Genomic DNA, 25,325 nt, shown 5'->3' with positions numbered 1-25,325 from the left:
AAGTGCATTCTCTCAAGTTGTGTGTAAAAATTCTAGTGCATTATTAACCCGGCGCCGTAAAAATAGTTACGAGGCCGATGATACGATTGATCTTTAAGTTAAACTAAAAAAAAAAGTAATTGAACTGCCTGATTTATTGTTTATTATGTGATAAATAGTAAAAAACAGATATACTATGTAAATTAATCTTTTATTCACTTTTGTTTATAACATGCAAGATGAGCTATTACAAAATTTTACTTTCGTAATGCTGATGATGACGGTTGTTGCCTATTCGGTTTGCCCGTCAATCATTGTTGTCAATCTCAACTTACGGTAGACCCAAGGAACGTGCAGTTTTTATGGGGTCTGACCAAAAGGATAGGGGTGTAATGGAGTGGGATTGAGCTGGCATGTGAGGAGATGGTTGGCGTCGTCTGGGTAATCTCCACATGCCGGACACTCATTGGGGATGTTGGGGTCGGGTCTGGACAGGTAGTTGTTAAGACGGCTGGAATATTCAGACCGTAGCTGGGCCAAAGTAACGCGGGTCTCCCTTGGCAGTTGAAGCTCTGGTGGTGATTGGGCTCCGAATACAGCATTCATGGGTCGGAAGTCTTTAGCTTCGTCCACAGCGTCCACCTAGTCACCGGCGACCAAACAAGCGTCGCATGGTTCAGAAACGGCCGGCCAATTGCCTTGTATGTTGCCAGCCAATTGCCTTTTTCTTAAGTGCTGCCGGCAAACGACTTTATGAAACTTGTGTTAGTTGTTGTTGTTTCCGACAGGGTGGGCGTATGATGTATTTTGGAACGAATTTCCGTCATCCCTTGTCAGATTTGGTTTGGGGACAAACCGGTTTCGGCGTTATGCCATCTTCAGTGTAATTTTTCGTTCTGGAAAATTTTTTTGGTTGCTCGTATTTATACTCCTTTTTAACTACCTCTTTCTTTTGTTAGGTACGTCTTCTTACTTTTGCAATATTTGCGGTGCTGAATAGGTAGATGCATTTTTTTGGCTTGTTTTTGCTGGCAGGTAGAAGTCAGTGATTTTTACCTTCTTTGTTTTTATAGTTAGTGTATTCCCTTCCATGTCTATCCTTCATATTTTGTTGTTGTTATTTTTCTTCTCGTACAGTAGTCTTAGAGGTTCAAACAGTGCGTCCGATACAGTATTTATTTGCTCATTTATTATTTGCCCTTTGAAGGTCTTCTGATTATGTATTTCCATGTGTTCTAATATATTCAATCTTTGTCGTATATGTTCTAATGTTAAGTTCTGTTGTTTATCCAATCTTCATTGGTGCGCATTTATTTTTGATCATGTGATTTGCGAAGTTCAATTCTGTTGTAGCCTCTGGTTTACGTTTTTTCTTATTATAATCCCTTATGTATTCTCGATACCTTGTTCTTATGTTTCGTCCTGTTTGTCCTATGTAGCTGTATCGGCACTCGCAGGTTAACTTGTAAACGCCCTGTTTATCTAACGGGTCTTCCTCGCTTATTTTCTCTTACAATATTCCTCCCACAGTGTTCCTTGTTTTAAATGATGTCTGAATGTCGTACATATGAAAGAATTTGGCAAGTTTATACGATGTCTTTCCCGTGTAAGTTAGAACTGCCCAAGTTTTTTTATTGTTCTCATCTTTGCTGCCCTTTTTTGATTTTGTGGCCTTTCTTAACTTTTCAACCAGGCCTCTTTTATATCCATTATTTTGCGCAATGGCATATATTGTATTCAGTCCATTCTTGTAGTCTTCTTCCGTTAGAGGGGTCGTTTCAAGCCTCGTTATTAGTTGTCTATGTGCTGCATTTTTGTGTTGCTGTGGATGGTTCGAGCTGTTGTATATTATTATATCTGTGGCTGTTGGTTTTCTGTATATTTCGAACTGTATCTTGCGCGTGGTATTGCTTACTTTAATTGTTAAATCCAGATTGAAGCCTGATCGCCTTTTATCAGGTGGTGAAGAAGGTCGCGGTTGATTTCCTTCCAGTTAAGAAGCTAGGAAATCAGAAGAGATAGCCGTTTTCTTCTGAACAGAGGTCATCAATGTAGTTCCCAGGTCCGAATTTCGAGCAGTCATCAGCGTATGAGACTAGGGAAATACCCTCCGGTGGCTGAAAGAGCTTCGAAATGTAGAAGTTAAACAGTAATGGGGAAAGGACACCACCCCATATAACCCCCTGATTAATTCTTCTAAGTTTTGAGCTTTGATCTCGGAAGATTTCTGACGACTGTCGACCACTCATATAATTCGACGACCACCGTTTCAGTCCTGTTAAATGACAAACGGCGTCAAACGCCTTTGACAAGGTCAACGCTACTGGGACTATTCTCTCACAGAGGCGGTTGCGGTTTAGGCAACGAGTTATCTGGGTATTTATGAAGTTAAATGCTATTGCTGTGCTTTGCCCTTTACGGAAATCATGCTGATGCTTCTCTGGAGTCAGGTAGTGTGTAAAGCACGGAAATATCAGGGCCTCGATTGTCTTCGCGGCCGAGGAAAAGAGCGTTATTGGGCGATACGATTCCCGTTTGTTGGCTGGTAGGACCACTGGCCACGACTTAAACACATCGGAATTATTGAGAGTGGCCATTGACAAGTTGAGTTCTTTGGTGAAATATACTACTCCCGCGGGACCAAATTTTTCAGCATCAGCATACAAATTCGGTCGGGTCCAATGGTTTTTTCTGCTTATGCTAAATTGCCAGTTGCCGAATCTCTAAATTAAGGTCATTTAAGCGAGGATCCTCGGGATCAACCTGGCGTAGATGGTCACGCTTATTTGTTAGAACAGCCGCTTCTGCCGGGAAGTTTGGGCGGACTTACGCGATAAGTCCGGATGGACCCGCTGCGGCAGTGACCAACTTCCGGAACTGGCGTTCGCCAGCATATATGTCTGTAGGTAAAGGAAGGGTTGCGAAGCTGCTCTCGGTAACACCCGCCAAGCTGTCCGAATCGACTTTGCTAAAGTTGATGTAGGTAGGAGATCCGCGGGGGCTAAGCCGTTAGGCTTATTGATCGAGATGAGTATGATTATGCTACTTGTCAGACCTTCGAACTGCTGCAGCTGATTATGGGCAGTAGCTCGTTTGTCCAACAGTTCTCTACCAAGACGAATTCATATATGAATTCGACGCTTTGTTCTCTACTGCTAATGAGTGGTAGAGAACTACGTATATTCTCTACCAGTAGGAAATAATTGGTAAAGAAAAGTTACAGAAACGAGCTACCATCGTCGTTAATGGTGTAGAATGTCGAATCGTCTATCGGCTCATTCAATAGGTTTTCTCTACGATCATTTACCAGGCTTGAGTGCGATTTTAAGTCACCTACTACCGTTATGTTTGCACCTCTCAGTAGCACCGGGGTAGCAGGTGACAGGGGGTATATATACTTTAAATATTTCGAGCTCGACATCGCCTGACATTCTAGGGTGGTGTCCCTGTGGTCGATGTATTCTTCGATTAGACGATAGTACCGGTGTGGTGTAGGATGATTGTTGCGCCCGCCACGGTTACAGTAGCTGCGTGGTAGCGTATGGCTGTAGTTTTTGCGTTAGTGATTGCGGCTGCGGTGATCTGCAACATGAGGCGCGGTAGCTTGTTGTCCATTCGCGTGTGGTGCGCAGGTCAGAGCATAGGCGGAAGTGGCACCAGCTAAGGCATGAGTTGCATTTGACAGATGCCACATTCCAGTATACTCTGTTCTAACACACGGCGAAGATTGTGTGGGCAACCAAGAGCTGGTGGTTGGCATTCACACATGAATTCGAGCAGGTGGTAGGGTGGTTTGAGGGGTGGGCGTGTGGGAGGTTAAGTGCTGTTCGAAGGGGGCTTCTTGGAGCCGTGCAGACTCTTTGGGTGGTAGTTCACACGTGCGTGTTCCGCGTGCTGGTAGCTGTGGAGGCGAGTGGTCCCGTTTGGTGCGAGAAACAGGGGGAAGGGGGGGGAGGGGGTGGCACAAAGCTTGTGGACCATTCTCTGCATTCTTAAGTGATTCCATCCGTTACCGAAGTGGAGTTTGGATGGAGTCGATTCTGTCAAGCACAGCAGAAGTAGATTTCTGGTCTGGGTTTGGACTCAATGCCTGCTTGAGAGGTAGGATGCGGAGGTATTGCTCCATGGACGAAAACTGATTGAGGCAGCTCGCCGATCTCATCGACTTTAGTTCGCTGAAACAACAGCTTGGTCGGGTTAAACTGAAGCTTTTCCGGTACGTAGAACTAGCTGTCGTGGGATGACGCTGGTCACAGGTACTTGTTTTTATTTCATGCACATGTATCTAGCTGCGCATGAATGAGTAGGAGAAGGGGGGTTGTGTCTAGTGCTATCTAAACGATCGAATAAATAATATGTAAAAATACCGAGATATAGCTGTTAAAAATCAATCGAGTTTAGCCAGTTTGACTCATCGTCAATGGCGCCGGGTTCAGTGGAAATAAAAGCCTATCATTTTGTTGGAAAACATGTAGGAAAATATTAACTAATTGATATCGAACAAGCTTTAATTCCAAAAGAAAAGATTTATTTAGTAAAAATTTAAAATTAAAGAATAATTATTTTAAGTGGAGGAAATTTTAATAAATCGGTTTGTAACGAGAATTTTTTATATATGTATATGTATGTAGTATAGAAAATTGTACTTACTTATTTAAAATAGAATTTCTAAGATTAATACCAAACTAAATTGTTGCATACATCATGGAAAAATTGGCTTGTACCTTACTGTTTAAAGCTTAGTTTCCAGTTCTTAAGAAAACGGTAAAGAAAAAATTGCCATTATTTATTGTTATATTGTGTGACCAAGGAATTTTGACATCTGAGATTCCACAGCCTGTTGCCTCACTCTTGCCTGAAGAAATAATGGAACGGGCATATATTTCGTTACAAACATGAGTTGCCTTGTGCTCTTTTTTCACAAAAAACTTTAGAAACCCGTAGTAGAAAACGTAGCAAATTTCTTAAGAATTGCTTACCGCCTTAAGGAAATTCGACACAAAAAATTTCTTAGCCATTTCTTGTGCCTTATTTTATATGGAGTTTCTGCTTATTTTGAGAGCTGGATACTAAGCTTAATCGTTTAGCAAATAATTGGCATACTTTATGAGCAGAGCTGTTAACAGTACTTTCAAAATGGAATATCAAAAAATAAAAATCAATAAATACTGTTTGCAAAGGAATGTGAATGCAAATACCAAGCTCTAAATGAATCATGTAAAGAGTTTAAAATAAATTTCTAACCGGAGCGAAGTCCGTGCAGAAGTATGTGCGAAGGTTGATCGAACACAATTTGTCTTAAGTTTTGTTATTATCGTCATCTCCACCCTAAGCTTTGCTTTCATTCTGTTTTCAACATTAGGGATTTACTCCAACTTAAAGAAAACATTCCATAGTTCACCACACTTACTGACTTACTATGTATCACGATTCGTCTGCGGACGACAGCGTATCTGATCGCGATTTTATTTCTCTATCGGTCATTTTCGTCTTGCTTTTCATTTATTACATTGCAATTGTCTCGGCTGCATTTAAACCGGCTAGAATGATGCCGCCGGACTAACTTTTGAAGCACTCCTGTGCAGACGAATCGTTCGTGTTGCCTATCGCTCGTAATATATAATGGGTAAGGCCATCTCAAGTGGGTCACAAATTTACCGACGTTCGAATTTCCAGGTGATTTTTCACTCAAATGAAGTTCTACTCACCTGAAATACACTCCGTAAACTACACTGAAAAATTTTAAAATTTTGAATATTTATGAGCAATTGAATTTTTTTACAATGGTACGGGATTAATTTTTTTTCACTGCAAATACAAATTGGAATTTGATGATAAATAAAATAAATTTTTTCGTCTTGAAAATTTTAAATTTAATATAAATAAAATAATTTTTTCTAACAAATGAAAATTTCATCAATTTCTCCGCCTGAAAGAAAAATTATAATATCAGCATATCACGCCGAGAGTATTCAAGAATTCACTCCGAAAAAAATATGTGAACGGATAACAGTAGTTTATTCACAATCATAACTCTAGGGCGAGCTTACACAAGGGAGTGTATACATTAGAGTGGTTTTAAAAAATCGACTTTCGATTTTTACAGGTGCTTACGTCTAGAAATGTGCCACCAGTGAAAAATACATATGTGGAAGTTTGAGCCCAATCGGAACATGCCTTCACGTGCCGAAAGTGCCTAAAGTTTGAAAAAACCATAATTTTTCGAGAAAGTACGATATTTTTCTGCTTTAGCTGTCGACTGATTCTATCTAAAGTTATAAATAAAAGGTAATTTTATTGACTTTAAAGTAAATTATAATACACTTTCTTTAAAAATGTACGGTTTCAAAGATATTTAACATTTAATGGTACAGGCACCTTTCTGATAAGGTTCATGGGGTAAATATTATGATTTAGGATTTTTGATTTTTTGTTTGTCTTCAGTTTATTGTTCGGTTAATCTTGGCCAGTTCTAATTTGTATTCATGACTTTTGTAAGTAAAAGTCACTGATTGATTTTAAATTGATGACTTCTACAAATAAAACTGATTTGTTTTGTTTTAGATTTTATAATTTGTTTCAATACTGTTGTTCGTGCATGTTGCAAAGCGGAAATGCAGCCAAAAGTGAAAATTTCGTACAAAATCTATTTTATGAAGCACTATTTTGCTAAAATTGTGCACGTAAGCAGAAAATATCTAAGCAGCTAAACGAAATATACTGTAGTTTGTTTTTCTGTTATTATTAAAGAAATCTATTCAATGTGTCCATTACTTACAGTTCAGATTTAGATATTTTGAAATAATCCGGAGAAACTGGAGTCTGGCTTGGGAGTGTCTTTCGCCCTTTGCCAGTGTACCAGTGTCACAATTGTCGCCAGTGTCCCCAGTGTCACCACTGCCGCCAGTGTCACCAGTCTCGCCAGTATCACCACTGTCGCCAGTGCCACCAGCGTCGCCAGTGTCACCAGTTCCACCAGTGTACCAGTGTCACCAGTGTCGCCAGTGTCACCAGTGCCATCAGTGTCACCAGTGTACCAGTGTCACCAGTTTGCCAGAGTCACCAGTGTACCCGTGTCACCAGTGCACCAGTGTCGCCAGTGTCACCAGTTCCACCAGTGTCAGCAGTGTCGCCAGTGTCACCAGTTCCACCAGTGTCGGATGTATCACCAGTGTCGCCATTGTGGCCATATTGTTTTATAAAGAAAATCGCCGCAGACGATATCGGCTGATTTTTTAATTCTTTTCACTATATATTGAAATTTTTTATAGAAAATACGCCGCAGTCGAAAATTTGGAATAAAAAATCGCACGATTTTTTCCAAATTTTTGTCTGCTGCGCTTTATTCTTTGAAATTTTCACTATATATTAAAATATTGTATTATACCCATATTAAAAAAAAAAACAATAATTTAATATAGATTGAAAATTTGTAATAAAAAATCGTGCGATTTTTTTTTCAAATTTTTGCTTTCGCCATTTTCGCTCTCCTAATTTCTCCTACTTTGCAATTTTCTTGCAAGTTTTGTAAGAAACGGCCAGCCAGTAAAAATTCCAGTAAAATTGCTACATACTAGTTTCTACTGGATAATGTCTAAAACAACATAAATTGAAGTGCATCGTTGGATTTCCTACCCATAAAAAGTACAGAAAATATATATGTACGATCTAGTACTTGTCAAATGTATGCAAAGCAATGGATTTTCGCTACGATCCTTTATCATTTAGTGGCCTCACCCGAGGTAAGGCATATTTAACACAGCTCATCTCTGCACCCACAATCAACATAGGCCACACTAGTTTAAACTGGAAAGTACATTAATATCAGGATCATCTAGTTCAGCCTAGACTTAACCGGTTTGTCCAAACGGGCTTCGGAAAGACCAGTTTATCCTAGGCTATACCGGTTTATCCTATCGCATGTTGGTCCGTAAGTTCGGGTTTGGCCGGTAACATATACACATGTACGTATGAATACGGAGTGTGTAAGTTCTCACTAAAGTTATGATTGTGAATAAAGTACTGTTATCCGTTTACATGTTTTTTTCGGAGTGAATGCTTTACTGCTTTCGGCGTGATATGTTGGTATTATAATATTTCTGACAGGTTGAGACATTGTTTAAGTTTTTATTTGTTTAAAACAAAAATATTTAATTTATATTTAATTTAAAATTTTCAAGACGAAAAAAATCAGTGGGGTTTTATGTTCTCTTTCTATGTTTAAAAAATCATTCAATTCCAATTTGTATTTTCACAGAAAAATATAAATTCCGTACCATTGTAAAAAAATTCAAATTCTCATAAAAAGTCTAAATTTTAAAATTAAAAAAAATTACGGAGTGTATTTCAGGTGAGTACAACTTCATTTGAGCGAAAAATCACCTGGAAATTCGAACGTCGGTAAATTTGTGACCCGCTTGAGATGGCCTTACCCAATGCTGTTATTTAATCTCCAGTAGAAACTTTATGCATACGACATCGCTGTTGGTGACATGAACTTTCTGCTGTGTATACATGCCAGTAAAAATGTGCCTTAATTTCCATTTGACCGGTGTGGTTTCTCAGACCGTATGCGTACTCTAAACATACACTTGTACTACTGCTGTATGCATATGGCTGATGCATATGGTACATGATAGTTGTACACACATACAAAAAAAGTAGCATTTACATATGCAAATGCATATCTTGTAAAAGCCCGTTAGTGCTGGAAATACTATTGCACAACAGTCCGTTCACTAAAATTTTTCTATAAGACTGAAAATATTACAAAGATTCCACTGTTGTATAGTAGTCAAATTTATCAAGAAATGTACTTAAAACAACAACAACATACGTTCGCTAGAAATTGAATTTATTTGTGGAAATTCATGACGTTGTACAGTGGTTTATCCCCATAAATTTTTTGGAGAAAATTAGAAGGAGTAGGCGTAGGGCTTTAATTTTTCGTGTATTGCCTCTAAGGGCAAAAATCAAGAAAAAAACGAGAAATACATGTGATCGGTTTATTTCAAAGCATACCTCCCATACAAACCTAACCTCAAAAATGCCTTAAAAATGCCATTCAAAGGGTACGGATGAATGAAGGACTCCGAAATTTCGTCCATAGATGTACTCAGAACAGATGTGCTCAACAAACCTGTGAATCGATTTCGTTTTGTTGATGCGCAAAAAAAACGTATCAAAATAATTTCGTTTCGTTTCAGAGCTAAATTAACGAAACAAAACTCAATCGTTAACTTTGAAACGAAATAAATCTTCTATCGTTTACATCGAAACAAAATAAATAAACAAAAAGTTGTTGTTGAATGCCACTGCCAGCTAGCTATTAACACCTAGCACCTAAATGCATGCTACAACTTCAGCATTAACAATTGAATATCTTTTCGTTAAAAACCAAAAGAGAATTATTTTGATAAACGATAAAAAAACTGAATAGTTTCAACAGAAACGATTGCTTTTTTGGTAAATGCTAAAATTAACGTTGTAATGCATCCTTGATTCGGATAATAGTCCAATAAAAGAGAAGATAAACAAACATACATACACATGTATTTACATTTAGACATATAAATATACATACAAAAAAAGACATGAAAAGTATAAATTATTGGCAGTTCTCGACAGGTTCTCGCTCTGAGCAGACGTATTTGCTTGTTTTCGATTTCTGTTGTGACTACTCTTTTGGTGTTTGACAAACGCGCACGTGTTTATCTTGCTTTTTTCATTTTGATTTATCAGAATTTAATCTCTTTAAATTTTTTACCAAGTGCATTCATTGTGTGCAAAAACTAAACATGGCCCCCGGGCCACCAAACCTCTGGTACAACAGGTTTGCGCTGCTTTCCTCAAGTCCCCAAGCAAAACGAAAAAAACCAACATACTCCCCAATAAAATTCCCAGGTTTACCCCAAGTAAAAAATTAAAACCCAAAATTTCTCATAATTCGTGCAACTGATTCAAATAAACCATTATCCAAATACTCGTGCTTTGCGGTGAATAAAGCCCTTGAGTCAATAAGCAAGGAAATTATCTCAATATCAGAACTTCGCGACGGTAATTTGCTACTATTAGTTAAAAGCTCTCAAATAGCTCAGAAATTTATTTGTGCTAAAAATCTTCCTGGTATATGTCAAATTGTGCTAACTTGTCATGAAAACCTTAACTACTCGAAAGGTACAATCTTCGCACCTTGTTTAAACAATGTGGACGAAAAAGAAATCATTGAAAATATGGCTGCACAGGGTGTTGTCTCAGTGTACAAATTTACGAAGACAGTGAACAATGTGAAACATTACACCGGAGCCGTCTTGCTTACTTTCAACCTTGCATGTGATGTATGCAATCTGCCCCTCACCCGTCACCATGCTCACGTAGCTTTTGTGCAAATTGTTCAGGTGATCATCCATCCTCTTCTAATAAATGCCCAAAGTACATTCAATCCAAAGACATATTGAAAATCAAATGCCAAAATAAATGTTGCATGCGCGAAGCACTTAAAATGTATAAAGAGCAAACACCAACTTTACTCAACGCTTATTTTGCCTCTGCCGCCAGAGAGGCTCAAAAACAGAACAATAATCAAAGTAACCAAAGTAAGCCACAAGCTATTCTACCAACTACATCATCAAACATTCCACCTAAACCTTCTTCACTAAATACTACCTGCTCAACTTCACAACAAAATAACTCAACTTCTAGCAACTTCACAACAGAAATCAATAACAATTCCCAAACAATCGCCACCCCGTCACCGTTTACCGATCCTGTTTCTTCATTTCCAACAAAATCTGTTCCAGTAATCCCCACAAATAACAATAACAACGATCTACAAGTAATTAATCAACAAACTACATCCTCTTTAGTATCAAATGACTTCAGCTACGACACTGTACCCCAAGTCTCTTTACCCTCATTTCTCTTAGATACCACTCTCTCTCATATTCCCTCACAAGTTCAAAGCACACATAATGCATACGATCCACAAGCTTCCACATCTCAGACAACCATCTCCCACACTAACAATGTAATACAAAGAAAAAACACAATACAACTCCAATGCCTCACACGAGCTGACTATGTCAGACGATGATTCCAAATAAATTCGATCAATTTCCTAAAGACCTTATTCCCAATGTTTAAGTTATTACAGTGGAATTTGAAGGGTTTTTACAACAATTATACTAAATTAGAACTTCTGATAAAAGAGCACTCCCCAAGCGTTATCGCTCTCCAAGAAACACATTTACCTTTTAATACATCAGCATGCGTTCCAAAACAATTTCAAAGTTACTTTCTTAACCTCCCGCATATCAAACAAAATAAACAAGGTATCGCAGTACTTATCAGGAAAAGCATTCCGCACAAATTAATACAAATACAATCAAATATTGCCTTACTGGCTATAGAAGTTTCACTTAGTTTTAAATTCACCATTATCAATTTATACTTACCACCACAACAAGGTTTCACACATAGAGAGTTAGGCAACATTATACAAACGATTTCAACCCCAATAATTATCGTTGGAGACTTCAACGCTTGGAGTCCTATGTGGGGCTCCCAAATTTGTAATAAAAGAGGAGAAATTATAGAAGATTGGATTCTGTCCGAAAACCTTACTGTAATGAATGACAACAAACCCACACACTTCTCTACACATTCGTCATTTACCAATATAGATTTAACGATATGTTCTACGTTTCTTTCTCCAAAGCTCAACACCAATACCTTAGATCAACTTTATGGTAGAGATCACTATCCTATTGCTACAGTTCTACACTCAAGGCCAGTTGAAGTTATTATCAAAAGTCCTAAGTTTTTAACTGATAATGCGGATTGGGAGAAATTTAGTACCACAGTTACTACACTATGCAATAAATCAGCTTTATCCAAAAACATTAATCGAGAGGCTGCTTTAATCACTAAAATTATACGTAGAGTTTAAACGGAACAGGACAAATGAAAACTTAGTAAGGTATAAAAAGGCAAACGCTATGTTTAGAAGAAATTCAAAACAAGCAAAAAGAGATTGCTTAAACAAATTTACCGAGAAAATAAACCACAGGACAAATACGAAGAAAGCTTGGGCGGACATAAAACTAATATCCGGCTCCTACCAGCAAACAACCATTCGCCTTGTGAACAGCCCTAATGGCCCCATTCTAAACCCAAGATACATTGCTAATCATTTCTCGTCCGTTTGGTCTAATTACTCATTAGACTCAAACTTCCACCCATCATTCGCTCAAATGAAAAATAATTACCTAAAGAAGAGTCACAGCAGCAGTAATTGTTCCTCAGATGTTCTGATAACTGAAAGCGATATTACCTTTATTGAGTTTGAGTCAGCCCTAGCTACTATGTCAGGAAAAACACCAGGTGGAGATAGGATATCTTATCCCATGTTAAAACATCTTCCCAATGACATGAAACAAAGATTAATTAGCTCATACAATAGTATTCTATCACAAGGTGTCTATCCTCAAGTTTGGAAAAATGCGGTAGTAGTACCTATCCCAAAATCAAACAATATCTCAACGGAAGTACTTGGGTCTAGACCTATATCTCTTCTTTGTTGCCTTGGAAAATTGTTGGAGAAAATAATTGCTAAACGCATCTCTTGGTACGCTCTGAAGCATAACTTCATTAGCTCACATCAAGTAGCATTTAAACGAGGACAAGGCTCCATGGATGCCTTGTTAGTATTTGACGATTATATCTCTACTGCACTTTCTAACAGAAACCATGTTTCAACTCTAAGCCTTGATTTTGAGAAAGCCTTTGACCGGGTAAGGGGTGCATGTAGTTCTGCGACAAATACTAAAATGGAATATGGGTACAAGAGTATTTACTTTTGTTAAAAACTTCCTACTAAACCGTAAATTCAAAACCAAGATAAATTCAATATATTCAGACACCTATGACCTACACAACGGAATACCTCAAGGTTCTCCGCTGTCAGTTATTTTATTTATTATTGCCTTTAACGAAGTAAGCGATATAATCGGTAGATACAAACATGTTTCCCATATTTGCTATGCCCACGATGTCCTGCTTTTCACAAAAGTAAGCGATTTAAATTTTGTTAAAAAAGACTTTTACGATATACTTTCTGATATTTCATACTGGTCTAAGTCCTCTGGCGCTAACATCAATGTAATGAAATGTAAAACTCTTCACACTTTCCGCAAGCACAAATGTAGTAGTTTTAGCTTATGTTATAATAATTTAAATATTGTAGATACGAATAGTCTTAAGTTTTTGGGTATCATATTTGATAAAAGATTAACTTTTAAAGACCACTATGTGTATCTAAGAAAACAACTGGCTGCCAGGCTTAATATTTTAAAGTACCTAACTTCAAAACAATGTTTAATCAACACCGCAACATTAGTTAATTTAACAAAATCACTTATTTTGTCGAAAATAGACTATTGTCTTCCAATATATGGAAATTGTGCTAAGAGTCACATAAAACTGCTTTACGCACCCTACCACACTGCGGTTTGCCGTAGCATCAGGGCGTTTCCCAAATCGCCTACAAAATTTGTACTTGCGGAGGCTGGCCTGCCTTCAATTGAGGAGAGAATAGAACTGAACACAAAAAAATTAACTTCAAAACTTTACCTTTGCAACAATACCACACTTTACAAAACGGTGCTTGCCAACATCAATCAAAAACGACCACTGAGACGAAAATCCACAATATCGATCTGCGTCGCATATGCCCTAGAACTGGGTATTAGTACTCCATCCTTCCAACAGCAAGATGATTTTCCTCCGTGGTGCTTGCGAAATTCTTCTTTTATTCTAGATCTGGAAAGTTACCGGAAGAAATACACAAGTCCCAGTGTTTACCAACAACTGTTCTCTGAATACACAGCACCTTTGCTTTCAGAATGGAGTCTCATTTTCACCGACGGGTCTAAATCGCAAGACCATGTATCATTTGCAGCTGTCACTTCTTGCGGGGATACGATAACAACAGGTCATCTGCTCCCATTTTCTTCCGTCTACACAGCGGAAGCCGTTGCTATATTGAAGGCAACGGACTTCGCTGTTAGTTCTCTTTCAAAAACAATAATATGCACAGACAGTTTGTCAATTATTTCATCTTTACTTAATTATAAAAATAGTAATTACATCATATCAAGTATCCGGAATAAACGAATTGAAAACAGTGATACAATAAAAATAATGTGGGTACCAGGACACAGCGGTATTAAAGGAAATGAACTAGCTGATCATAATGCCAAATCCGCCGGAAAACAACCACTAGTAACGTTCCCATTTTTCGACAAAAGAGACTTATATAAATTCACGTCGGCACAACAGCATACCAAACATTTGATTGATTGGAAACTCATTAATCATCATTATACGGAAATAAATGTTGACCGAAGAAAACCATACTTCCCATCGTCGTGTCAATGCGGCGATGTTAATGCATTCGTCCGCCTCCGTATAGGGCATACAATAGTCACACATGCACATAGGCTAGCTGGCCTCAGCCCACCATTCTGTCAATACTGCTCCGCATCAGCACTGTCCATCACACACATCCTCAGCGAATGCCCCCAGATTTCTTCTATCAGAAGATCAGTATTTTGCAATGAAAACCCTATTGATTGTTTGAAAACCACTTCGGCCGAAAATATTGGGAAAATAGCTACATACCTCAACCTAACTAACGTAAAAAAACTCATATAATTCTCGTTAATTGTATACCAATCTATTTAGTTTACATGAACCTATGTAATTAAATTTTGTTAATATTTCTATTTTAATGTAACCGTTAAGTATATAATACTCAACCCCTTTTTTGTAATATCCTTACGTAGTTATCAGCGAGCCGAAGGCCCTGGCAGCCAGCGCTCCTATTTTATAGTGCATTAACAATTGAATTGTTTTTCCACATGTAATAAAAAAAAAAATAAATATATTATTGTGAACACTTGATATATTGACAGCACATAAAAGTATAATTTTAAACACACATTTAGGGCGTGTGTGAGTCGGTAACAAAGTTCTGTGGGGAAAGCTGGTGAATAATATTTTTACTATGGGGTGACAGTTTTGCCAATCTGCTGTGTGAAATGAAAACTTTTTTGACATCAGTAAATTTTTGACAACCGCAGAATAAATTATTATAAAATGAAGTGAAATGAATATTTTAAGAAAACATCTAACATCATTGATTGCAATTCATCAATTTAAGCTCTTAATAAATTTAATTTAATCAATTAAAGCGTTTGAAACATTTTATTTACCAGAAATATTTAATGTAGTGTAGTACTTCTTAATTTGGCACCAGAAACTCCATTTCCTAATGTTTTATTATTTTTGCTTAAATTTGGGGCAGAAAAACAATACACATCAACAGTCTTTGCGATTGTCAAAATTTTATATGCATTTGTCAAAAATTGCACTAGCCTTATGAGCTAGTGAAATTTTATTCACCTCATAATTGTCAAAAATTTACTCGCAGCGAACTTTGTTACCGATTCACACACGCATCTTAATCATTCTCACAGAAGTATTGTTAGTAACACCATAAAATTTGCTTTTGTGTTGGAGTTTCGGTCACGCTGGTTTTCCTGGGATACAGTCAAAACAAAAGAACGAAATGAAATTGTGTACTTGAGCGTGGACATAAACACATACAAACATTGAATGCACGTACGCACATATGTATGTACTAGGGATGTATGTCAGGTTTTTCCAAAGCCTTTTAAAAAGAATTCCTTTGGCTTTTTCAGAATTAGGGCAATCTATAACTTCATCACCCTTTTTCGATTCGAGCTAAATATGTGGATATGGAAAGTAGATTATTGTTTTCCAGGAATGAAAATTTTGAACAAAATTCTGTTCGTCGGATCAGAATATTGTTATTTTTTTTTAAAGCACCCCGTTTTTATAAGGGAACAGTTTTACCATAGAAATTTTTAGCCAAGGATCCAATGTATATCCCTATGAAAAAAAGGCGTGAGTACTAGGTACTCATGAAATCTGATGTGTAAACATATGCGAACGGCAAAGCATAAAATTACGTTTACACATAAATATAATCTCAATCAAAGCTCGTTAGCTGTCAAATTGGTTGTGCTTGTTATTCACACAACTCGAGGAAAAGTTAAACTTCTTTTCTGTGCCACCGTGATCACTTTTTTCTGCAACACATATTATGCCATTTACATAAATATATTTTAACTTATTTTCCTTACTAGTGTCAATTTATGTTTACTTTAACATTTGACATTCCTCCTCTTCTTCGCAAGTATAATCGATAAAACTTGGTTGGACACCAAAAAGTTATCGGTTTAATCTGAGATATTTTTAATTATAGTTTTGCATGGCTAATCTCTTTTTCTAATAACAGATTAGAGAGTTAAGCTCGAAAATTTGGATCTTTTTATATGTAAAGCTATTATTAGACTATGTTCAAACAGGCCAATTAGCTGAGGCAATTAATATTTAAGTTGCTGAATTGAGTTTTGTGTTAGCGATACGAAATCAGCTGCTGGATTACCTACAGTGATGGAAAAGTTGGTACAATCGTACCTTTATTTAGTTTGAAAGTGCATTCGCTACAAACACACAATTTTAGGTACATTTGGAACGTTGCCAAATAACTTCTCAGGAAATCAGTCCTTATTTTTATTGACATTTCAATGCATTTTCTGTTGCGGGAAACTGTTCCCATACCTTCCCTCCTTTGTGAAGTGGCATACAAATGATACAAAAAGGTGGTTAAAGTAACGCAACTGTAGTTGACTTCGCCAGATAGACGGAAAATATTTATTTTAAAACGTCAGATCGGAGAACCGGGAGGAAAGTAATTCACTTTTTCTACAATATAGTTTTGTCTCGCGCTGCTCGAAGAGATTCTTTTCATAGCCAAAATTTGTTTAATGTGAGTACAGAAGTTGATGTGGTATCGATGTGAATTTTTATCCTCCTATCTTCTTTATATAGAAATACATATTTACTTTTTAGGTACATCTATCTACTTTTAGATAAAGCTTTCCGTAAATTAGGTACAATTTTATAATTAAATTTTCCATCTCTTATGGAATATCAGCTGTAAAAGAGGGCAGAAACAAACAGCTGATTGCTTTTTGTTCAATAAACATACATCGAAGTCAAAATTAAACATACCTAGCAGGGTTGCATAGAGAATCTGGCAATTAATAATTTGAATTTTGGTATGATAAATTGGGTAACAATTAATGAAAAGGTTCTTAATTGCCAATTAGGTTGCCTGTTTGAACATAGTCTTAGGAGATTCAGTTAAAATACAAATGTAGGTTATGTTAGAAATTAAACATTAATTTCACTTAGTTTTATTCATTTTGCTGATTTAATTTGTTTATTCATTTTAATTTTTAATTCTTTCAATACATGAAATTATCGGTATGATTCGATAAAATATGACACTTGTATATTAGACTGCATCACTCCCCATAAAAAAAAATCGGTACTATTTTTCCACTGGAATTATAAAATCTATTATATTTTAAGACGTCCACCAAAATATTTCGGAAACATATTAAGATCTAAATGAGCTGGACCAATTTGAAAATACCTCCAAAAATGGAGTTTTTTATGAATAAAAATAGTTTCTAAAGATTTTTTTTGAAAAAATCCCCTCAAATGACAAAACGGTTTAAGCTTAAAATATTAAAAAAAAAATTTGAACGGAATCGTAATGATGGGATTTTTGATGCTGTTTTTTAACTTTTTTCAAAGATTGGTATAAGAAAAACTTGGATAACTGAACCTTAACTCTTCCGATTTAGACTTGAGAAGTGTCATTTGAAAGGTATTTTCTCACCCTTTTCATTTCTTTGCTAATAAACTCATTCAAAGGATGGAAGAGAATGATAGGATGAACGAACGTCATTCAAAGTTGAATTAAGATGTGTTGGTACTCGAAGAAAAAAGATGGGACACGAATGAAGTTTTTTGGCCAGAAATAAAAACAGTGTGAAAATACCTTTCTACTGAGATCCCATAAGTTAAAATCAGAACATTTTGGGCCCAGTTATTCAAGTTTTTCGTAAATCAATCTTTGAAAAAGTAAAAAAAAACAGCATCAAAAGCTTTATGCTTAATCTAATTTGTCATCTGAGGGTACTTTTTTCAAAAAGTCCTTTAAGAAACTATTTTTATTCATAAAAACTTCATTTTTGGAGGTATTTTCAAATCGGTCCAGCTCGCTTAAATCTTAATATTTTTCCGAAATATTTTGGTGGACGTCTTAAAATATAACAAATTTTGTAATCCCGGCTGAAAAACCGCAACTTTTTTTGGTGATGCAGTCTATTGTACATACTTGTGACTCAAGGGCGTTAAAATATCTTGGAAACACCGCATCAGTTATTGTTTTTGAGCTTATAGTTTGAGCATTTCTAGTTGTATATATTCTTAAAATTTAGTTTTTATTTTCGGAATATAATCTGTGGTTCATGTAAATAAGAGCGATTTTTGGGAGAGTTGTGTAGAAATTGAAGTTGCAGGATTTTACCTAATGCTTTTTTGTTCCGTTCGTTTTGCGGTTACTCACTTTTTACTCTAACTTCAGAGAGTGATTTTGCTGTTTGACCTTTTTCCAGGATTTTACACGAAAAGTATTGGATCAGAGCTATTATATCATCCATACATATGCATATTATACATACATATATTCATGTATGTTCATCAGTTATCAACGGTCCCAGTTAAAATGATTTCAGTATTTTTTTTTAATTTTCGCCTTGCTTTTTTATCAAAATAGAATACTAAACCTATGCCTAAAACCATCTACGAAAATCAAAACCAGGGCATGAATCACGTATGACTCAATCGTCTGAACGATATCGTGTCGAGATTGTCTTGCTTCATAAAAATCAAAAATTGTTTCATCGTTTGTGCGATATCGTCAACCCGATTCCAGTTTTGCTTCGCGTAACAGTAACACGTAACAGCAACACAAATGCATAAATCAGTGTTTTGACAACATCGTTTTGTCAGTATCGTTTGAACGACTATCGCTTCAAAGTTACGTGATTCATGCCCAGTTGCAATAAATGAGTCCACATATATTTATGTACATACATAGGTACAAAGCCGTATGCATGTGCGGAGTTAAATAATCGGAAGTAGTAATTAGTTGTAGCGCATTTCCTCTTACTATGCATATGCCTAAATGTATGCAACCATTTACAATAGCAATGAAACACAGGGCGCTTCTAATGAAAATAAAAATTTTATGCTGAAATACACATGCTAAGCCCTTCGAAATTTTGTGCTGGGATATGCGTTACAGCTTCGCAAATTTTACCAACCAAAGATGTATTTATACACATCAAAAATATTGCCCGACAAGTACACAAAATTACTGGTTTTAAAATTTTTGCTAAAAAGAAGTTCCTCAAAGGGCGCCATTTGAAATTATTGAAACGAATATATGTAACATCAAAAGCAAATCACGAAAATTCGGTTAATACTTATAATGTACACTTTCTTCTTTTGTGTGTAGCACTTTTTTTAAGATTGGTTCAAAAAATCTAAATAAAGAGAGAAACCAATGCAGGTATTTAAAGCATAGAAAAAAAAAATATTATTAAAAGGGGTATGTTCTCTTTGACGTAAGTCAAAGGTCAAGTAGAAGTGGGAACTTGTATGACTGCCCATTGATAGCTTGGCTATGCAGCTTAAGGAATAATATGTTTGAATACATTTTTATCAAGGGAGTGTCTATTCGCACTTTGCCAGTGTCACCAGTCTACCAGTGTCGGGAGTCTTCGGCTCTGGCAGTGACACCAGTGTCACCAGTGTATCAGTGTCACCAGTTTCATCAGTGTCGCCAGTGTGGCCAGCGTCGCCAGTGTCAACAGTGTACCAGTGTCACCAGTGTACCAGTGTACCAGTGTACCAGTGTCGCCAGTGTTACCAGTTTCATCAGTGTCGACAGTGCCGCCAGTGTACCAGTGTCACCAGTGTATAAGTGTCACCAGTTTCATCAGTGTCGCCAGTGTCAACAGTGTACCAGTGTCACCAGTGTATCAGTGTCACCAGTTTCATCAGTGTCGCCAGTGTGGCCAGCGTCGCCAGTGTCAACAGTGTACCAGTGTCACCAGTGTACCAGTGTACCAGTGTACCAGTGTCGCCAGTGTTACCAGTTTCATCAGTGTCACCAGTGTCGACAGTGCCGCCAGGCTACCAGTGTCACCAGTGTATCAGTGTCACCAGTTTCATCAGTGTCGCCAGTGTCAACAGTGTACCAGTGTCACCAGTGTCGCCAGTGTTACCAGTTTCATCAGTGTCACCAGTGTCGACAGTGCCGCCAGGCTACCAGTGTCACCAGTGTATCAGTGTCACCAGTTTCATCAGTGTCGCCAGTGTGGCCAGCGTCGCCAGTGTCAACAGTGTACCAGTGTCACCAGTGTACCAGTGTACCAGTGTACCAGTGTCGCCAGTGTTACCAGTTTCATCAGTGTCGACAGTGCCGCCAGTGTACCAGTGTATCAGTGTCACCACTTTCATCAGTGTCGTCAGTGTCAACAGTGTACCAGTGTCACCAGTGTACCAGCGTCGCCAGTGTTACCAGTTTCATCAGTGTCGCCAGTGTCACCAGTGTCGACAGTGCCGCCAGGGTACCAGTGTCACCAGTGTATCAGTGTCACCAGTTTCATCAGTGTCGCCAGTGTCAACAGTGTACCAGTGTCACCAGTGTACCAGTGTCACCAGTGTACCAGTGTCACCAGTGTACCAGTGTCGCCAGTGTCACCAGTTTCACCAGTGTCGCCAGTGTTACTAGTGTACCAGTGTACCAGTATACCAGTGTCACCAGATTACTAGTGTCGGCAGTGTCACCAGTGTCACTAGTATCACCAGTTTCGCCAGTGTTGCCAGTGCGTTTGTGTCAACAGTGTCGCCAGTGTCGACAGTGCCGCCAGTGTCACCAGGGTTACCAGTGTCGCAAGTGTCACCAGTGTCGGCAGTGTCGTTTTACATAGAAAAGCGCCGCATACAAAATCGGCCGATTTTTCAATCCTCTTTACTATGTATAAAATTTTTTTTTGTTGGAAAAAGCGCCACAGGCGAAAATTAATAAAAAATAAAAGTAGGTTTGCATATACATAAATCAGTGGTGCACAGCGTTGGCAGCGTTGTACCTGTATGTGTGTACTCAGCAAATCAGATCCCGCATGTGATGCTTACAGCATGAAGTACAAACGCAAACTGACCGTTCTGCTAGCGGCGCATAAGTTCGGTAGCTGCGCACACACGACTTTTATGTGAAAGCCGAGTAGCTCCCGGAGACTCCCGTGTGCACCACTGATATAAATATATATAATCTCAATTAAAGCTAGTTTGTTAATCACGCTATTTGCATAGGCAAATCTCGATTATTAGCCTTTGAATTTGTTGTGATTGTTATTCTCACAACTAAAGGAAGTTTCTTCTCTGTGCCACAGTGATCACTTTTTTCTGCTGTACATTATAAGCAATTTAAATATATTTTAACCTAATATTTTATTTAAAATACTGTTACAAAACTCGTTTCCTTGCTTTCGTCCATTTTTGTTTACTTTTACATGTAACATTTCTCCTCTTCTTCGCAAATATAATAGATTAAACTAAAACTATGTTCACATATCAATATTTTGTCAATCAAAGCTCATTTTTTAATCACCCCGTTTACACAGGCAAATCTCAGATTATTAGCTGTCAAATTTGTTGTGCTGGTTATTCTCACATCTTAAGGAAAATTTATGTTTCTTCTCTGTGCCACCGTGATCACGTTTCTATGCTATAATAAGCAATATAAATATATTTTAACTTAACATTTTATTAAAAATACCTTTACAAACCTCTTTAACTTGCTAGCGTACATTTTTGTTTACTTTTACATTTGGCATTTCTCCTCTCTTTCGCAAAAACAATCGGTAAAACTAGGATGGACACCGAAAAGTAATCGGTTAAATCTGAGATTATTTTATAATTACAGATTAACAAGGGACGAATTTTATATGGCCAATCTCTTGTTTTAATTACAGATTAGGGTGTTAAGCTCGAAAATGAGGATAATCTACTTATATGTGAACCTAGTATAAGTTGGACACTGAGAAGATATCAGTTTAATATGAGATTATTTTATGACAATAGTTTTGTATGGCTAATCTCTTTTTCTAATTACGTTCGAAAATGAGGTTAATCTACTTATATGTAAACCTATTATTAGGCGACTCAGTTACATATATACACATGTAGGTTAGGTTAGAAATTAAACATAATTTTATTCATTTTGCCGATTTAAATTTGTTTTATTCATTTTCATTTTTAATTCTTTTAATGCATTAATTTATTGGTATGATTACTAAAATATGATACTTTTAAATCTTGTTACTCAAGGGTGTTAAAATATCTTGAAAAAACCACAATTACTGTTTTTGGGCTTGTAGTTTCAGCATTTCTATTTCTATATATACATAAATTTAGTTTTTCTTTTAGGAATATAGTCTGTGGTTCTGCTTCATCTGTCGCTAAATTTACGTTGAATTCATGGATGCAAATAAAATACCATTATTTGTTTGCAAAATAGGAAGCTGAATTAATTTTTTCGGCATTTCCTCTTACTCTCGTCTTCTCTTTGTGCAGCATTGTATTATATCATCCATACATGTATTCATCAGTTCATCATCAACGGACCGAAGTTAAAATGATTTATAGAGTCCGACCGATCAATCGGCATCGGCATCGGCCTTTTTTCGCCGATTCTTTGCCGATTCTTTGGAATTTCTTTTCAAATGTTCAGGTGAAGCGACAGCCAACTTTAAAAAACATTTGCAGACAGCTCACAAAAAATTATTTTTATGGAGAACACTGCCAGCAAAAAAAATTGCCTAAAATTCACGGGATTTTGTAGCAGCTTGAAACTTGCACTTCATTATACTAGAATGAAATGGTCTACAAAACAGCATACCAAAATTCTGATTAAAAAGTTTGAAATTTTGGTGAAAATAAGCAGAATTTTTATAATTTTTGTACAAAGTTTATATGGTGTTTGTTGTATACCAGCTAGACTTTAAAAAAAAAAAATAATAAACATTAAATAAAAAAGACAAAATCGGTCAAAATATCGCAATTCTTTTATTTTGTATTTTATATGTATGTACATACGTACCTAGCATATAAGTTCTTATGCATTGAGTGCAAAAGAGTGTATTTTAGTACAAAACGAAATTAAATTTTATGTTCCTAATAATTTTTTGCTTAGCACCATATAAAAAAGTATTTTATGTAATGTACATAAATGTGATATATGTAAAAATATATTACACATACATATGTTTGTACGTACATACATGTGTATGTAATGTTGCATAACAAGCCAATTAATTCAATTATTTCTTTTCTTTTGTTTTTTTTTAACTCCGTGAAATGTACTGATTTTATGAATTAATACATTTATTTGTAATTTTTTATGGAATCGGCATCGGCATCGGCATTGGCCGATTCTTTCCCCATAAGCCGATTTATCGGCATCGGCATCGGTACCTGAAAAAAAATTTGAATCGGTCGGACTCTAATGATTTATGTATTTTTAAAATTCTCGTCTTGCTTTTTATCAATAGACAGGAAAATTTTCCAATAATGGACCAGGCTTAAAAAAAGGGTGATGAGGGGGTGTAGAGATTTTAAATGTAACGGTCCCCCCCCTCCTCCGGTGGCTTATAGTTTTTAAGTAATTTGTAATTAAAGTTGTAAAAAAGTCAAATTCAACCTCACCTTTCCCTTTGTAGAGCGATTGAACTGAAACTTCGCTGCTGGCACACATCCCAAAAAAAATTTCGAAAATCAAACTGAAAAGGGAAACAATGAAAACGCACGATTTTTTATTAAATACTTTCGCAATTTATCGATGTGTTGATTTAAAAAAAAGGCGGCGCAAGCGAAAATTGCAATATATCGAAGTAGGTATTGATTTTTTGAAAGATAAGCGCCTCAGGCGAAAATTCGTAATAAAAATCGCGCGATTTTCAGCATTTATCAAAGTATTGAATTAAAAAAAGCGCTGCAGGGGAAAATTTGTAATAAAATATTGTGTTACCTTGAAACTTATATACATATTTTATATACTTTATATATCGTAATGCCTCGCGAAGTATTTTTGGGTAAAGTTTTCAACGGTCCGGCATTACATACTTCGTGGCCATTGCTCAACACTTGTGTGTTTACAGATAGTTTATATAAACTTATTTAAAGAACTCTTTTATAAGCATTAATTGTTGAATATTTAGTACAAAAAAGATGTAAATTCATTTGTTTATGAAGAAAAGATGATATATTAATGAAGAAAAAAGTGATTAGTCCAGTGTTTATATAAGGTAATGGGGAAATTTTAACAACAAATAACTTTAAAACTGTTAGCATTTCTACACAAGATGTTGAAGATATAGGTCAATGAGCATTTCCTCAAATGTTCGTTACCTTGGACACAATTCGAGAAACTCTGATTTTATTACTCTAAAATACCAAAAATTTGTTTTTGTGCAATATCATCAAATGTTTTCCGCGCGCCGAGATCCAAAACAAAAGCCTCAACAGCCCACTAAACAGCTGTGAAACTCTAGGGTTGCATTTTACTATCGTATGCTGAGGGTGGGTGTCTTGGCTACAAGAAAAGTGGTTGGACTACAAGCATCAGTATATTGGCTACAGCCGAGGCGTTGCTGACGTTTAGCGGAAACGCGGTAGCGGGTGCCGCATATGATCTGAAATGGCGAATACTCCGCAAAATGTAAAATCTGATGAGATCAGAAAGGATGTATTGAATCCCTTCCAGAAGCGGTCGAAGGAAGCGCATGCTCCCACACGTTCAGCACCACCAGCTATTGAGGCAGTTAGTGCGGCGTCTCTGACTTTCGCCGCACCAAATCAGGGCACAGAGGACGACTGCATTGACGAGAATACTTTCGTTACTCTCGCAAGGCTCATAAATGATCTGAAGGAAGTCATTGGTAGTGGTAAACGCTCTATTAACCAAAACTTCATAGACTTGGTCAACGCGATTGCGGTTTCGTACGATCAAGCAATGGAGCAAATGAACGAAGCTTATATCACCGAAAAGGATACGAGGCAATCTCAGACAACCCAATCCCTGAGGCAGATGGCAAAGATACAATCCACGAAACGCGCCCGGGAGCAAGTCCCTGGGGATACGACATCCCCACAAATCCTCCCCACAAGGCATAAGGAGAACCAAAAAAGTGGCCTCCACGTCAGCGATGGTCTTGTCAAAGCAGCAGCCAGTGAAGGAGAGAAAGCAGCAGATGACAATGGTACATGGACAACAG

General features: G+C 36.9%; 1 protein-coding gene across 1 annotated transcript in view; it reads right to left on the bottom strand.

Annotated features, from left to right (window-relative positions):
- LOC108381636 (uncharacterized) overlaps nucleotides 1–25,325 on the bottom strand; it is a 323,688-nt gene that overhangs the window by 501 nt on the left and 297,862 nt on the right. The window lies entirely within an intron of this gene.

Source organism: Rhagoletis zephyria, unplaced genomic scaffold (assembly GCF_001687245.7).
Source record: "Rhagoletis zephyria isolate East Lansing unplaced genomic scaffold, Rhagoletis_zephyria_1.1 Rzeph_scaffold_00139, whole genome shotgun sequence".
Classification (NCBI taxonomy): domain Eukaryota; kingdom Metazoa; phylum Arthropoda; class Insecta; order Diptera; family Tephritidae; genus Rhagoletis; species Rhagoletis zephyria.
Note: the sequence above shows the minus strand (reverse complement) of the source record. Positions and strands in the feature narration are given on the sequence as shown.